Source organism: Molossus molossus, unplaced genomic scaffold (assembly GCF_014108415.1).
Source record: "Molossus molossus isolate mMolMol1 unplaced genomic scaffold, mMolMol1.p scaffold_m16_p_18, whole genome shotgun sequence".
NCBI classification, from domain to species: domain Eukaryota; kingdom Metazoa; phylum Chordata; class Mammalia; order Chiroptera; family Molossidae; genus Molossus; species Molossus molossus.
The window spans coordinates 18,729,816-18,745,471 of NW_023425353.1; the positions used below are offsets into that span (position 1 = coordinate 18,729,816).

Consider the following 15,656-nt stretch of genomic DNA (forward strand, 5'->3'; position numbering starts at 1 on the left):
TTTATTGATGGTTAAGGAAACGTGCACAAGAATCTGTGTACTTGAAATAAAGCTGATATTCTAAGAACAACAAAAAGGCAGTCAGTCAATCCATAATACCAGACATAATAGCGTTCTCAATGGCACAGGCAAGGAACTGGAGTTATAGACACGTGCAAAAAGATGAACATTTACAAGATGTATTTGTCTCTTTTTCTACATTGAGACTATTAGGCTGTGGTTAATGCCACACTATTTGTGATTGCTATTACAGCACACAGTGTTTCAAAAAGCATTTTTCTAATCTGGAGGGGAATTATTATCTGCGTATAAATATCACATCTAGGAATTACTTCATTTTCAAGACATAACTTCTCGTCTTAGAGATGAACATTTATTGAGTGGGAACTTGTCATCAGGTACTGTGTTAAGCCCTTTATTTGTGTTACCAAAAGAAATCAGAGCAACTGGGTACCCTTATTACCCCCATTTTACAGATGATCAATACAATGGAAGCTGGAAGTTAAGTGATCATACAATGTCCCATAGATAATAAATTGCAAAGCTGTGTTGCCTGTCATCAGAAATACGAAGTCAACTCAACTCATACATTCATAGAGGCCACAAACCCTTCAAAATTGTGACTGCAGACTCTGTCTCTAGACTTTACAGCATCAAAAATACTAGAGGAGGCAACACAGATAAATCAAATAACCTAGAGGCCCCATTGGGGCCTTCTTCCTTCTCCATTCTCTACCTTGGAGAGAATTCTCTCTCTTCCTATGCACTAAGACCATGGCTTTCTTGAACCCACCCTACCGCCATGACTCTGTGCTTGGAGCCCAGCAAAAGGCGGAAGGGATAAACCCAGGCCAACAAGATGTCTTGGATCTCAGAGATGTCTCCAGAATGCTGAAGGATTTCCAGGAAGGGCAGCCCTCCACCTCTCCAACACTAATTTTTCAAGCAACTTTATCCTGAAAGTTCTCCCAAGGTAAGAAGACAGGAATACGAGCATGGTTTTCGGATTCTTTGCTCCCAAACTATGGCTGTGAGTATTCAAATAAGGAAGTTCATGAGTTCCTACAGTGTTTCTCCAGAGGTCAGAAAAAATAAAAAAATAAATGCAACAAGAGGTGAGAAATCGAGACTAAAATGAGGAATCGCTTAGAGAAAAGCCTCTTAAATATTAAACATCTTTTCACACAACGGAAAAGAAACCTCGGAGACACGAACATTAAGGGGATGATAAATGTATGTTTCCTTAGGAAAGTATTTGTGTTGAATCTCAGCTATGTCATCTGAAAGGCACAGGGGGAGTGAGGTTTGCAAATGTTTGATGAACTATAAAATAAATACCGAGGTTAAGTCCTGTGCAAACCGCGGGACTCGATAGGCCTCCGAAAGTAGAACGTCCCTCGCTCTCGACCTCTTTCTGGAAGTTTGATCTTAGTGGAGCAGAAAACACCCCTTTGGACTCACCCGTTTCGGCACATGAGAAGAAATCCCGGGAAGGAAAATGAGAGACTAGGCCTTTGTGGTGATGTCCTCAGTTTAAGGCTGCCCTCAAACTTTCCACAAAACATATATTTTCCCCGAGAAATAACTCTTGAGAACAAAGGGCAACTTTCCTATCGGAGCTTTTAAATAACATAAATTACAGCTTGCAACGCCCTAAACAGGTCGGACCTCTGAGAAGGAGCCTTGGAATAAACGTAACAAATTGAGATCGATCGCTGGCAGCCACACAGGCTACTGCTTCGGAGTCAGCTCTCGAGGACAGACCAGTCACTCCACAGTCACAGGCAGTGTGCGGAGCGCAGCTGGGAGCAGACCAGCTGGACGCGGGGTCTACCCTCACCTCTGGCTGGAGTCTGCAGGCACGTGCCTTCCAGCCTCCGGCCAAGGCGCTGTCTGCGGAAAGAACGGTGGAGGGAGGGCTGGGAAAGGGCCAGATCTGCATGGCCAGTAGGTATTGCCTGGAGGGCCGAGTCTGCCTGATTAGTAATGGCTGTCTGCAGGGCCACGCTGGGAAGGCTTCTGACGCTCCGTCTGACTTTCGTTAGAAAGAATGCAATAACCAATTAGCAACGTCTGTTGTGGGCTGAAAACTAAGGAGTAGCAAAACATATTCCTGGACAGGATGATCTAGAAAGGTCTCACTGTACTTTTCTCTTGCCGGTTTCCGCACACCTACAATTTTTGTGTAGTGCATCTGTTTAATGTCTCTCCTATGAGGTCGCACACTCCCCGAGGGCATGAGGGGGGCACGCACTGTGTGTAAGTCTGTGGGGTTCTCTATGCCGTGCCTGCGCCTATGCTCTCCCCGGTAAAGAAGGACCTGTATGACTACGGTGCCCTTGGGGTGGATGTAGGAGGTACCTGCCTTGAAGCCACACCCCCACACACACATGATAACCCAAGTAGATGGCTTTCAAGAGGAAACTGAGTATCTTTGCGAGAAGAACAGATATGAAACGCTTGGACTCCCACATGCCTCGCGCAGGCTTCTGTGTACGTGCACCTGTCCCGCGGACCCACGGATATGCATAGAACCAGCCTGCAAACTTCCCCTTGTCCTGGGGCCACAGGGAGGCAATTTCTCTTCCACAAAGACCTCTTTTTCTTCAAGGCCACCCTGTCAGGCCCCACCAACCACGTTTCACCTCTCTGGGTCTATTTCCTCACCTGCTACAGGAAGGGGTTCCTTCCAAGTCAAACGTCCCCAGATTGGATGATTCGATACCCACCTGCATACATCCTCCAGGCCCTTTTCAGAAGGAAGGGCATAGAAGGAGGTGTGGTGTGCCGCGCGGCACAGCCCTAGAGAATGGCTGGTGCAGGATGCGTTCGCAGGGCACTGGGACGTGTCTTCAAGAGAGAATGAGGAGAGGAAGGTGATGAAGATGAAGGTGATACAGCAGTAGAACAGTCACTCTTCAGGGGATGTTCTCGAGGGCCCAGGAACTGGCCCTGGGCTTACTATCCTGAGCAATGCTGGTCCTCACAGCAGGCCTCGGGGTTAAACATCAGTGGCATCCTCCATTTACAGATGATGAAATAGATCAGATATTTGACCTTTGAACAACATGAGTTTAAACTGCGTGGGTCCACTTATTTGTGTTTTTCAATAAACACAATAAATGTTGTTTTTTCTTCCTTATGATTTTCCCAATAACATTTTCTCTCTAGCTTACTTTATCATAAAAATACAATCTAGAATACATATAACATACAGATAAATAAAACGTGTGTTACTTGACTGTTTATGTTCACGGTAAGGCTCTGGTCCACAGCAGGCTATTAGGAGAGTCAAAGTTATATGTGGATCTTTTACTGGGTCGAGGTAGGGGTTGGGGGTTAACACTCAGGACTCCTGCATTGCTCAACGGTCAACTGTAGTTCGTGAGAATGTTAAGCCCAAGTTCATCCAGCCAGGAAACGCTGTGTCAGGGTCCCAGTCAAGTCTCTGCAGCCCAACTCTGCTTTAAGTGCTGGGACCAAGATGCTGCTTCTCATGCAGACCAAGGGCGCTAACGGCCTGTGCTCCTGAAGGGTCTGGGCACCTCTCAGGCCATCCGTCTGGGCACCTCCCACGGGAGAAAGGTGCCACGCGTGATTCTGGCAGCACTCTGTGGGAGAGTCTGGATGGAGGACAGCGAATCCAGCCTGCCAGGTCTCTGCGCACACCCTCTCCTGTCACAGCCGCTGACCCTTGTTCTCTCCTCGGAACTCTCCCCTCCCCCCTGCCCAGCAAACTCCCCCATTACTCTGGCCGGTCTTCCCTGTCACAGAGAAGCCCCGTCTGCCCTCGCGCATACATGCCCTCATCACATGCCTTATAGTACCACACACATCCTAGTCACAGCATAGTCTCTGCCCATTGCAATAACTGCCGTTCTGCACCCCCCCTTTTTTTTTTATAACAGAAACCCAACTGGTAGCCAGACTCAACTAAATGACTCTATTAGAGCTTGGCGTGGCTAAGTGATTCAGACGTGGCCAATGAGACATCCATGGATATGGCTTTTCCAGATGGTTTCACGGAAAGGACTCCCTCCATCCTGCTGCCAGGAAGGGAGGTATGATGGCTGACACCCCAGCAGCCATTCTGTACTATGAAGTGACCCTGAGGCTGGAAACTACACACTAGGATATTAAGGACAGTAGGAATGACAGTTAATTAAAATAGCTATCACACACTCTTCACCATTCTAAGTACTTAACCTATGTTAATATTGAAAACTCACAGAAACCTTATTGGGCAAGTTCTATTCTTGCCCCAGTTTAGCAGAGGATGAAACCACAAGTTCACACAGGCCAGCAAAGGCAGGATGTGAGAAGGGGGACGAGTGCCAAAGTTATAAAATAACCTAGATGAGAGATGATGTAGAACCGGCCCCGGGAGCTGGTGGTGGGGCACGCAGGCAGCCGTCTGACCCTAGATCCCTGAGAGAGTAGAGCTGATGGACTGGACGATGACCGAGAGAAGGAGAGACATCAAGGGTGCGTCCAAGGCATGTGGCCCAGGGAAATGCAAAAATGAAACAGCCATTGCCCTGGCCGGTTTGGCTCAGCGGTTAGAGCGTCGGCCTGCGGTCCTGAGAGACCCGGGTTCGGTTCCCGCTAAGGGCACGTACCTCGGTTGCAGTTTGTCCCCGGCCCTGGTCGGTCGTGAGGGTGGCAGCCACTCGATGTGTTCCTTTCACATCGATGTTTCTCTCTCTCTCTCTGTTCCTCTCTCTCCCTCCCACTCTACCTGAACAAAAAATAGAAAAATGTCCTAGGATGAGGATAAAAAAAAAAATGTAAAAAAAATGAAACAGCCATTTACCAAAGAGAGAAAGACTATGGAAGAAGCATATTTGAGGAAAAATACACACATTTCAGTTTTGTCTAAAATTGGCAATTTTAGGATGCCTCTGAGCCTTGCAGGAGGAGGTGGAGGCAGGCGGTGGTCCCTGTCAGAAGGCAGACAAGGCCACCGAGGGAAGGTGGAGAGGCAGGCAGCAGAGCGCTCACGTGGAGGGGCTGCATCACGGGGTCCCCCGGCCCCCCGAGGCCTGCCGGAGGTGGACCTGGAGAGGAGCTGTGAGCGGCTGCGGGGAGGAGCAGGAGACTGGAGAGACTCGAGTCCCTGACACTAAAGAAAGGTGACTCAGAGAGACAATGCCTCCCCCCAGGCAAGGGAGTGCTCGGCTTTAACTTTCCCCACACACTTCGTTTCTGTCTCAGCACTGTGCAGACCCGTGGGGACGACTGAGGGGCACATTGCTCGTTTGCTCAACTAAGTTCAGGAATCGAGTGGATGCTTTTTTAAAAAATAAACTCCAATTAAAGACCTATTGATCAAAACAACACATTTCACTATAAAATATGTAAAGACCAAATGGGAAACAAAGTATTTTCTTGCCAACTGTGTAAAATGAAAGAAGGCCTGTCCTGCATATGTTTATTCCATTTGTAAAACTGGCCCTCTGCCTCGGGCCTTATGAATGAGCAATACATCCCTGCCTGCTGCAAAGGTTCTTTGTGTTCTTTTTTTTTCCTTGTGCATGTTTGCATTCATAATCTTCCATTCTTCTTCATTAAGCAATGCGGATAAAACTCTACTTCTCAATGTATCAGAGGACGTTCTGTTAATTGGCTCAAACTCCAAACACTACACCGAGGGGGGAAGGTCTCTGATGAGCTGAGATTTGGTGGTGTGGACTCTGCCCCACGCCCGTCCACCGCACCACCCCACCGTGACCCACCACTTCTGCCCATCTGCCTCCTCACTTTCATTCCTCCCAGTTCTTTCTCTATACTGCATCCAGAATGATCTAACATATAAGCCTGGTGTTTTTCTTTTATATTTGTTAAATAATTTTTCTTTATTGATTTTAGAGAAAGGAAAGGAGAGGGAGAGAGCTAGAGACATCGATGAGGGAGAACATCAACTGGCCGCCTCCCACATGCCCCGCACCGGGGATCGGGCCCACAACCTGGGCATGTGCCCTGACCGGGAATCGAACCTCTTGGTTCATGGGTCGACGCTCAACCACTGAGCCACACCAGCCGGGCTAAGCCTGGTGCTTTTCTAGCCCTGTTGTCCAAGCCTCGTTTGCTTACCTCAGAGCCTTTGTGTGGCTTTCTCTGGTTGGCTGAAGCTCTGTCCCCTGACCACATCAATTCCCTGACAGCCCCACGACCCTCACCTCATGGATTACTACCCATCTGTCAGATTGCAGCTCCAATGCATCTCCTCTGATGGGAACCCCAATAGCAACCCCAAGTGCCCTTCTATGCCATTGTCTTGTTTATTCCTGTCTTAGATTTGCTGCATTCTGTAATTGTGTTTCCTTTTTGCTGCCTCCCCACCTAAGAACGTATGGTCCATCCAGGGGCCGTGTCTGTCTTATTCACTGTGTATCACCAGGGACTAGACCTGTACTACATCTGGCCCTTGGTAGGATTCAGTGCATATTTGTTGAAGGAGTGGAGGAAAGAAAAAAAGGAAAAGGAGGATGAATGAAGAAAGAAGGGAGGGAGGGGGAAAGAAAAGAAAGAAACTAAAAAAAGACGAAAATAAGGAAGAAAAGAAAATAGGCGGTAGGAAGAAAGAAAGGAAGCAGGAATGAAGGGATGAAGGGAGGGGGAGGGCTTTGGAATTTGGGGGGCCAGGTTTCAAATCCCACTTCCACCACCTCCCAGCTGTGGGGGCGTGGGAAACAGCACGTCTCTGAGCTCCGAATGTCTCCCCTGTAGGATGGGAGTCATAACACATGTCATGGGATTGACGTGGGGATTAGGGGAGATCAATACATGCTGAGAATTGACTAAAATCGCTGGCAAGTAGTGGTTCCCGGTTTTACCCCCTGACCTTGTAACCTCTAGAGTTTTCAGGCTTGGCCCCATCCCCATGGTGTGTGGAAGTTTATACTAACAACCAACTACTTCATTGTCCACACATGAGCCACGCTGGGCCGTCACCCTCACAGTGCATGTGTGAAGCAGTGATAAGGACAAGGCTGCCTTGGGTCATGTGTGACTCACAGAGGACGTGTGGCTCTTTGCTCTCATCATCAACCTCTTGCCTCGTAGTCCCGTGCTCAGGGAAGGTTCTGCTCCGAGCCTCACAGCATGGCCAGTGCCCAGACCTAAGCCAATCAACTCATCACTCTTCCATAGCAATCAGTTCTAGACTAGACCTGTGACCTACCTACCCTAGTAAGGACTTCCAGAGAAGTGGCCAAAAATCACATCCCTCTCCCCCTTTCCTCTCTCAACAACAGTCTGCGCTGCTGGGGACAGACCCTCAGAGGGGTGCTGAGAGTGAGGCCAACACCGCAGAAGGCAGAGCAGGGAGATGGCGAGAACCCAGTGCCAATGATGTCATCTGAGCCCGTGTCCATCTATGGGACTTAGCTTCCAGTTGCTGGCAGCTTACTAGGAGCCATGGGGGCATCCTGGGTAAACGTAGTTTCTCATCATTCCCATAGATACTTGCAGCTGGCCATCTCTAGGTACGTGCCACGGCTGCTCACGATTACATTCGACTTGCACAAATCAAAGGATTCATCGCAATATTTCTGTGCTGTTGGCTCAGCTTCAGAATTACTCAAGAGTAACTTCCTCAAAAGATTTCCAATGCAATGTGTGAAATTTCCTTAAATATATGCAGGGCCTCACTTCTCAAAAGTTGGGAGGCTATTTTGGCCTTTACAATAGCATTAGAGAAGTCAGAAGACAACGGGTGTCTTGACTCCTTCCCTTCCTCCTTGCGTGCGGGCACCCTGTTGCTCATTCTGCCGTCCCGGATCGCAGCGATCACCTCCGCCTTGTGTTCTCCGTGACCGCCTGTCACGTTGGTGCCGATGACGGAGGGCAGGGCGGAAGCAGTGGCAGAGACAGACTAACGTTCAGAGTGCAAGATGAGAACAAACACAGGGGCAATGAAGGAGAAAAATATAACTGACTTTTCTATTTAAAATTATTCAAGTCCTCATTCAGAGTTTGGTTTCATATCCTGCAAGCCCTTCAAATCTTGTCAGAAAGACTCATGAGGAGAATAGTATCTATGTATTCCAAATGTCTGGTGTTTATCAGTTTGGGTGTTATCTTACCTGACTAGCGATTTTCAACTGGTGAGCTGCAAGAATGTTTAACACACAATTCAACTGGTGAGCTGCAAGAATGTTTAACATATGCAATACCTGAGTATTTAGTCAGGGACACTGACCTCTCTTCCCTTAGATTGTCAAATAAAAATTGACAACAGCCAACATAACAATAGCCATCTGGTGTGAAAGAATCAAAATTATATCTTTTATTTTTTGGTCAGATTGGCAAAAAAATATATTTTTTGGTTGCCGCAGAATTTTAGTAATTAGTTTATGTGTGCCGTGAGATGAAAAAGGTTAAAAATTGCTGCCATTGCCCTGGCCGGTTTGGCTCAGCGGTTAGAGCGTCAGCCTGTGGTCCAGAGAGACCCGGGTTCGGTTCCCGCTAGGGGCACGTGCCTCGGTTACAGTTTGTCCCCGGCCCTGGTTGGTCGTATGGGTGGCAGCTACTCGATGTGTCCCTTTCACGTCAATGTTTCTCTCTCTTTCTCCCCCTCCCACTCTATCTGAACAAAAAATGGAAAAGATGTCCTCGGGTGAGGATAAAAAAAAAATTGTTGCCATAGACAATTTATTAGTGATTTCTTAACATCTAATTTGGGGTATAGATGGAACTTTAATTTCCATATATAGTTAGATATAGATAGATATAGATATAGATATAGATATAGATATAGATATAGATGTAGATGTAGATGTAGATGTAGATATAGATATAGATATATACACACATATAAACACATACATACATATATACATGCATAGACAGAAAGACACTTCTTTTCAACACACAGACATTTTAAAGTGTTCCTTAAAAAAAAATCTCACAAGTAATACGTTTCTTATAGAAAATTAGATCTAGAAGATACACAAAGAAAGACATTTAAAGCCACTTATGACGATAATGTTCATTGTTGATCTCGGGTAGCATCATGTTAAATGACTGCACGGGATTCAATTTAAATAGATAATAAATTTCTTATTGAATTCCTTCTTATAAGCTATCTAAGTTGTATTCACGTTATCACTTGCATGAATGATACTGTAATAAACACCCTTGCAATAAACATCCTTATAGTAAAATTGTGGTAGACATTTTCAACTTTTCAAGAATTTGAATTATTAGTTCAAGGGCATTCTATATTTTAGTCCAAAGGCTCTCAAGAAAAGTTGTCTTAATTAACACCCTGACCAGGATTCTCTCTTTCTAATATTCATCTCACCACCCCTAAGTCAGGACTATGTATTATTATTTTTAAAAGTCATCCAGTAATTAAAAAAAATAGATTATATGTATGGACCTTTTCCATGATCCAAATAAGTTATAGACAGAGAGAAACTCAAATTCAAACTTCCTGAACAGCCAAAGGGCTGGCTCTCCTGCAAGGCCCACTGAGGACTGGCGACCTCCTGTTGTTTAGGAGAGAAGTGGACTGACCACTGAAGGTCAGATTTTTCAAACTTAATCTTGGATGAAAAAATCTGGTGTTTTCGTTGCAGCAGTAGCCTAGATGAAAGGCAGGGCCGCATAAACTATTAACTTGGTGGCAGACATTTTGGGGGAATGCTGGAAAATGCAGATTAATGGGCAGGCCAGAACAATTCTCACATTACATATAGCTAAGGACTATCAGCTGGGGGAAAACCCCAGACATTTTGCTCCCTATAATGTTCTGAATATTCTCACAATAAGAAGTCATTTCTCATCAGGCTTGAACTCTGCACTGTATTGAAAAAAAAAAAATAAGTTTCCAATTAAAATTGTCATCATTTACCCTTAATTTGGGTGGTCATCTTGCTGAAAAATTATCTGGAGTTCTGGCAGTATTGGGGAGACGATGGTTCTGATGTTCCCTGTGAGGACACAGGTTGGTAGAGTCAAAGGAAAGTTGCCAAAGTCCAGATAAAACCATTGTGATGCGCTTGTATTTCCTGCTTGGAAACTACATTGGTCCACATAGCAATCCAGCGATCAGTTTAGATGAAGGAGAATCTAATAGAAAAGGACCTTTCTGCAGGATTGATTTTGGAAATATCTGAACAGGATGCAAAACCATTCAGACCTTCTCTTGAACTCCCACCCTCCCAGTGTCACTTTTCAACATTGTGACTACTTCCAGTTGGATGCTCTAAGCTTCTGGTTTTAATTAAAACTTAATTTGCAAAAATGTTTCATAATTTATGCATGTCATGTAATTCCTCTGAGACTACGAACTTGGAGCCAACTCGGGGACATATTAGAAGACATTTTACTGAGAATATTGGGGGAGGAAAGGGAGGTAGGAAGAGAAGTACCAACAGGGGTGCAACAGAGGAAGGTACTAATACTTTCTTTCAGCTCCCACAACCTGGATCTACAGCCATCTGGGAGAGCCATGGGTCTCGATGCCTAAAAGCAGAGAGCACATATGGCATGTCATAGACTCCGACAAACAGAAAACTCAGCAATGACCAAAGGCCCTCCAAAGAAGGCTTTACCAGGAATACGGTTAGCCAAAGAACATGAAATCCTCCAAAACAGATGCATGGGTTTCCCCCTTCTCACACACACACACACAAAGAGGCATTAAAAACCCTCAGAGGAGGTACAGGGATCAGTGGAAACTCTCTCTGTGGACAGAAGCACTGGCTGGCACCATTGTTTCTTTTGGTGTGCTCTCATTTTACTTGGTTGGCCCAGTGTGGAAAGGCACTCAATATGTCCCTCTCCATTAATGGGGCTAATACCATTTATTCTGCCCTGCTGTTCCTCTGAGATGCAGCCCCACCAAACCACTTGCACTGGTGAGAGCCTCTTCAAAGCAGCTCCAGACCCACCATACATAGCAGCCAGCCTTGGCTCCCATCCTAGGCTTTTTCAAGTAGCAACAAGCTCAACAAGAGCATCAGATGATCTCAGCTGACACTGCAGCCTTCCCAAAGCTGCCCCAAGCACAGAACAAGTGGCAGCTGGCATCAGCCCATACTGGAGCCCCTCCCAAGAGGCTCCAGACCTGATGCACCTGGCAGTCAGGTTTGACCCACACCAGAAGCCCACCTAAGTCGCTCCACAAATGACATACCTGACAGGGAACCTCAGTGGCACCAGAGCTCCTCCAAAGCAGATCCCACTCTGTGGGGCCAGTCCACACACACCAGATCACTTAAAATAGGACACCCAGTCCTCTAAGCCAGTCAACCTAGGGCTCGCCCTATCCTCTGGAACACCAATAGTGATTGTAGCTCTACTACAACAGAGCATGCACAATCCACAAAGGGGACATGCTTGGAGCACCTGGCTCTAGTGAATGGGGGATTGTATCACTGGGAACCACAAGGTGCCTCTTACAAAAGGCCATTTTTTTCACACCAGGGAGATATAGCAGATCTACCTAACATAGAGAAACAAATACAAAGAGACAGCCAAAATGAGGCGACAAAGGAGTATGTTCCAAATAAAATACCACTACAAAATACCAGAAAAATAACTAAACAAAATGGAGATAAGCAATCTACCAGATAAGAGTTCAAAGCCATGGTTATAGAATAATAGATGGACTTAGTGAGAACTTCAACAAAGAGACTGAAGATATAAAAGAAATAATCAGAACTAAAAAACATAATAACTGAAATTTTTAAAAATGCACCATAGGATATCAGCAGCAGATGAGATGATGCAGAAGAATGGATCAAAAATCTGGAAGACAATGTAGTGGTAATCACTCAATCAGAATACCAAAAAATAAAAATAAAAAAAGTAATGAGGATAGTCTAAGAGACCTCTGCAACAACATCAAGCATACCAACATTCACACTAGAGGGGTCCCAGGAGGAGGAGAAAGAGAGAAAGGGACAGAAAATCTACTTGAAAAATAATGGCTGAAAATTTCCCTAACCTGGTGAAGAAAACAGCCATCCCAAATCCAGGAAGCATAGACAATCCCAAAGAAGATAAATCCAAAGAGGCCCATACCAAGACACACCATAATTAAAATACCAAAAGTTGAAGAAAAAGAAAGAATCCAAAAATCATCAAGAAAAAAGGAGCTAGTTTAAACCAAGAGAACCCCCATAAAGCTATTAGGTGGTTTTTCAGGAGAAACTTTGCAGGCCAAAAGAGGATCACACAATATATTCAAAAGGATGAAAGGACAAAACCTACAACCAAGAATACTCTAACCAGCAGGGTTATTATTCAGAATTGAAGAAAGCAGAAAGAATTTCTCAGAGAAACAAAAGCTAAAGGAGTTCATTACCACGAAATCAGTAGTTCAAGAAATGTTAAAGGAACATCTTTTTAAGCATTAAAAAGGGTCAAAACTAAAAATAATAAAATATAGGGGAAAACAATCTCACTGATAAATGTAACTACAATAATAAATGAAAGAATATCACACACAGGATGTAAAATGTGAGGTTAAAAACATCAACATGGCTTGAGGGGTGTACGTTAAAAAAAATGTAGTACTTTTGGAATGCATTTGAATGTAAGCATCCCTCAACTTAAAAATGGATTGCTACAAACATAGGTTGTAATATATGATTCTTATGGTAACCACAAACCAAAAACCTATAATAGATATACAAAAATATAAAGAGAAAGAAATCCAGGTATATCACTAAAGAGTCATCAATGTACAAGAGAAGAGCAAGAGAAAAAGAAAAGATCAGAGAAGACCAAGAGAAGGCCTACAAAAACCACCAGAAAACAATTGATAAAATGGTAAAAGTACATACCTATCAATAATTACTTTAAATATAAATTTACTAAATACTCTCATCAAAGACATAGGGTGGATTGATGCATTAAAAAAACAAGACTAGTGCTATGCTGTCTAAAAGAAATCACTTTTAACTGTGAGACACACAGACTGTAAAGGAAGAAATGAAAAAAAGATTCCATGCAAATGGAAACAAAAAGAAAGCTGGAATAGAAATACTTATATCAGACAAAATAGACTTTAAAACAAAGACTGTAATAAGAGACAAAGAAAGACATTACATAATGATAAAAAGATCAATTCAACAAGAGGATATAACACTTGTAAACATCTACCTACCCAACATAGGAGGACTTAAATAAATAAAGCAAAGATTAACAGACATAAAGGGAGAGATTTATAATACAAATAATAATATCAGGGCACTTTAACACCACACTTACATCAATGGATAGATCACCCAGGTAGAAAATCAATAAGGAAACATTGTCCTTAAATGACACATTAGATCAGATTAACTTAATAGGTATGTATAGAACATTCCAACCAAAACCAACAGAATACACATTTTTGTTAACTCCACAAGAAATATTCTCCAAGATAGACCACACCTTAGGCTACAAAACAAATCTCAAAAATTTAAGAAGATTGAAATCATATCACACATCTTCTCTGACACAACAGTATGATATCAGAAATCAATTACAAGAGGAAAATTGGGAAAAAAACACAAACATGTAGAAGGCTGAATAACATGATACTAAACTATAAAATCAAGGAGGAAATAAAAAGTATCTTAAGACAAAGGAAAAGAAAAACAATGATCCAAAATTGATAGATGAATGGATACACACACACATACAAACACACACTAAAATATTACTCAGCCATAAAATAGGATGAAATCTTGCCATATGAAACAACAAAGATGAACCGAGAGGGTATTGTGCTAAGTGAAATAAGTCAGAAAGAGAAAGACAAATATCATATGATTTCACTTATATATGGAAGAAACCTAAATGAAACAAACAGAAACAGACTCATAAATATAGAGAACAAAGTGATGGCTGCCAGAGTGAAGGGGGTGGAAGAAATGGGTGAAAAAGGTAAAGGGGAATAAGAGGTACAAACCTCCAGTTTAAGAAAAATAAATCATGGGTATGTAATGTACAGCCTAGGGAAAATAGTCAATATTATCATAATAACTTTGTATGGTGACAGATGGTTACTAGACTTATTGTGGTGATCACATGGTAGGGAATATAAATGTCAAATCACTGTGTTGTACACCTGAAACTAATATAATATTGTATGTCAACTTTACTTCAATAAAAAATATATATATACCCTCAGAGGAAAACTATAATGAAAACTCAAGAGTCTGCAATGAAACCATTACTTCACTCAACAGATGTCTTCAAGAGAGAATTTTCAGATCTGCCAAACTGTTGAGCCACAAAGAAATCTGTGTAGCAACTTAACTAGAAATATTGGGTCTCCAAGAAAGATGACCAGAAAGACCCTCCCCTCAACACACATCCTTTGTTAATTTTAAAAAGAATGAATCTCTAGTCACCCTCCATATCTGCAATGGAAAGAGTATACAGACAACATATAACATGAAAAAAATGGAAGGGGCCAGAAATAAAAGGAAAACACATTCTACACCCTCACAAGAGTAGGCTACAATGTCAGAGCTATATTTTTTAGTGGCCAACTTGGTAAATTATACATTTCTGTGTAGATAATCTCTGTTTCTATCTCTACTTCATCTCAGTTTCTATAACTTGGAGAGTCAATTCTTCCATTCTTCTATCTCCTATGGCAAATTTAATAAGCTATTAACTAAAAGCAGATGGCTCTGTAGTTCTTTCATTCATTAAGTCTGTATCTCACAAGAGTAAACACATCATATAGATAGTCAAGGTTAAAGGTGTGAGCTGTGATTGACAGACAATCCTTTGTCAATGTTCTCAATTAGGGGATCCTTCTGGAGTCTTCCAGCTCTGTGATTCTAGTGTGTGATTCTAGTCTTTGAGGAGTTCTTTTCTATGAAAAATTTATGAACATTTCCTTCTATTGTGAGAAGCCTTGGCATATCAGCAAATATATTTTATCTTCATCTAAACAGAGGAAAAACTGTCAAAGCCAAATGTTAAATACCTGTTCTCTTTTTTGTATCTAAGGACTGCTCAAGTCAAGACTGGATCCTTTTGACTAACAATGAGAGCTTTCACAGGCTGAGTGCTAACTGTAAGCCAGGCAGGAGGTAAGGGACCTGATGCAAAGCATCCTCGTGAGAAATTCTTATGACAACTCTAGGGGTCAAGTGCAATTACCTATATATATATATATTATAAACATGGAAAAAACTGTGACCGACTCCAAATATTGTCTTTTGACCTAACAGTATAAAAACTCAAACAATCCCATTGGTCTTTTCCTAAAAAGTTAGAATAATCTATTCATGGATAAGAAAGGGAATGCAAAGTAAAAATAAAAATGAAGTTGTCTGCTTGCCAGTAGAGTAGGAGAGGACTCTGTCCTCCACTCAAGCCTGCTGACATGCTGACTTCCATACTACCTCAGACTTACTTTGGTCATGTCTAGAAAAGAGGAGGTCTATTAATATGCTGGGACTGCTGATCTCTCAGACTACATTTTGTGCCCCAACCCCCAAATCTGGGGTTTGGCAATCCTTAAAGCACATTTTGCCAAACACATGTTCCTATAATTTTGAAGTCCATGTGTATTTCCATTGGAATTTTTCTTATGGTCTTGATTAACTACAATTAAATCATAAAACAGAGTAACTTTTTTCTCTTAGTTAAGAAAGTCAGATCTTAGCAGTGACACTTGGGTCCAAATCTCA

At 43.0% G+C, this 15,656-nt stretch overlaps 1 protein-coding gene across 2 annotated transcripts in view; it reads right to left on the reverse strand.

Annotated features, from left to right (window-relative positions):
• CACNA2D3 (calcium voltage-gated channel auxiliary subunit alpha2delta 3) overlaps window positions 1-15,656 on the reverse strand; it is an 874,937-nt gene that overhangs the window by 241,397 nt on the left and 617,884 nt on the right. The gene's annotated exons all lie outside the window — the stretch shown is intronic.